The sequence below is a fragment of the Ursus maritimus genome, unplaced genomic scaffold (genome assembly GCF_017311325.1).
Source record: "Ursus maritimus isolate PB19 unplaced genomic scaffold, ASM1731132v1 scaffold_33, whole genome shotgun sequence".
In the NCBI taxonomy this organism is placed as follows: Eukaryota; Metazoa; Chordata; class Mammalia; order Carnivora; family Ursidae; genus Ursus; species Ursus maritimus.
The window spans coordinates 3,430,903-3,432,995 of record NW_024425897.1 but is presented as its reverse complement, the minus strand read 5'-3'; positions in this window follow the sequence as shown (position 1 = coordinate 3,432,995).

Below are 2,093 nucleotides of genomic sequence, written 5' to 3'. Positions count from 1 at the left end.
AATGGCTCTCATCTCAAGTGCCAACTCCAATTGACTGGTGGTGGCTGCTTGGCTCTAAAAGGCTAGGGTGGATTTACTATGTGCGCCAGGTACTGATGAGAGAGAAGAAGGTCAGCTGAAGACAAAGCATAAGCCTACAACTTGCAACTCCCCCCCCCCCACACACTCCTGGGTGGGATATGTGATGTTCCTCCAGGAAGTTCCCGACTATCTTCCTGTTAATGCCTAGCTAGAGGGAAAAACAACCTTAGGGTATCCTGTGAGTCTTCTTTAACATATGAAAATCCTTTTGAAACTTCCCTGTTTCCTTACCTCCCCCAACCCTATAGTATATAATCAGCCACCCCTCACTACCCCAGGGCAGCAGCTCTTTCTGCCCATGGGTCCTGCCCCCGTGCTCTAATAAACCACCATTTTGCACCAAAGACGCCTCAAGAATTCTTTCTTGGTCATCAGCTCCGGATTCCACTCCACTGAACCTCACCTATATTCCAAAACTGCATCAGTACCACAGGGGGGAACCCAATGGTGGTACCAGTGGTGAGTTCTGGCCCTGCGGCACTTCACTTTCTTTGTTCTGAGCAAGCAACTATGGTGTGAACACTCTGGACCCCTGATGTGGGTGGATAAGACATGAATGTCTGGTCTCCCCATTAGCACTGTCATGGTCCTGTGACTCCCTGGGTAGACATGGGAAATGTGGTGGGCTGAGAATCTGGTCATCTCCAGGTGCAACCAGGGCAGGAAAGGCTCAGAACTAAGCGTGAGCCTGAGTCACTGGCCAAGGGGCCATCATCTCCTGAACCCCCTGAAATAAGCCCCAACAGGCAGCAACCCCACTGGTGCCCCCACCACCACCACAAAGTTAAGTGGTGCTGACCAAGGATTATGGTCCCATTTGTGGCCATATATGTGTGCCTTGTGTCACTGCAGGGATCAGGTGGCTGCTTTCCACCTGGCAGAAAAATGCAACCTGTGTGAATCTGTACTCAGGTGGTTGCACCCCACAGGGTTCCTCCAAGATCCCAGGTAGGGTGGAGGAAATGGGACACCAGCAAGAGGGGGTGGTGATAAACACACAAACTCCTCCCCCTACCTCCTCCCAGGCCCTGAGCAGTGGTGATTCGATAGAGATGAGGGAGGGCAGTCCTGTGGCAGTCCTGCAGGGTGGGCTGAGCCAAGCTGTCCTTGGATTCAGGCCTGGTGGCGGAGGAAAACCTCTATTTCACCGAAAGGCCCTTCCTGCCCTCAGAAACACGGCTCCCCATCCAGCCTCGCTGAGCCAAGGTCGGACCCCTGCCTCTCTGTGAAGACCCCGGGGCCACGAGTGTGGAAGAACCCCCAGGCCCGGGAGTGTGACGGACTTGATTTGAGTCCCAATGACCTAGAGCAAGTGAGAACATTTCTGAGTTTCAATTTCCCGTCTGTAAAATGGGAAGGCAGAACTCTCCCTCGCGGACTGTGTGAAGAATACAATTACATATTGATAGGAGGGCGCGGCAGGGCAGCGCCCGGCGAACAGCTGGCGCCGGAGAAGGATCCCAGCGAGCTAGGGGCAGTGATGGAGGCAGCGAGGCTGGAGTCCGGGGAAGGGGCGCGGGGCCTAGCAATCCCCGCTCGGGCCGGACGGTCCGGGGACGTCCTCGAACGCGGCCGAGAGGGGGAGGCCCCGAGGCCCCGGCCGCCGCGGTCCCGGCAGGTGCCGAGGCCTCCGCCACTCCACGAAGGTGCCGGTCGTCGGCTGGGACGGACACCCCAGGAGCCCAATGGCAAGCCGGCGTCTCCCAGGACCCGTCCAATCGGCGCCGGTTGCCGGGCCGCGCTGGGCCTCCCGGCCAATGGGAAAATTCGCGTTCGGATGGGGCGGGGCGGAGGGTCGCGTAGCCGGCCAGACCCGCTTTGCGCACGGGCCGCGCGAGGGGCGGGGAGGGCTGGCCCCGGAGCTGCACGCTGGGCCCGGGAGGGGGCTGCACGCTGGGCCCGGGAGGGGTCCGCCCCCGCACCGGCCCAAGTTGAGGCTCCGCGGACCGCTAACGCCGCCGCGCCCAGGGGACGCCGCGCCCCGTGCGCCGAGAGACCCGGGGACGCCCGTC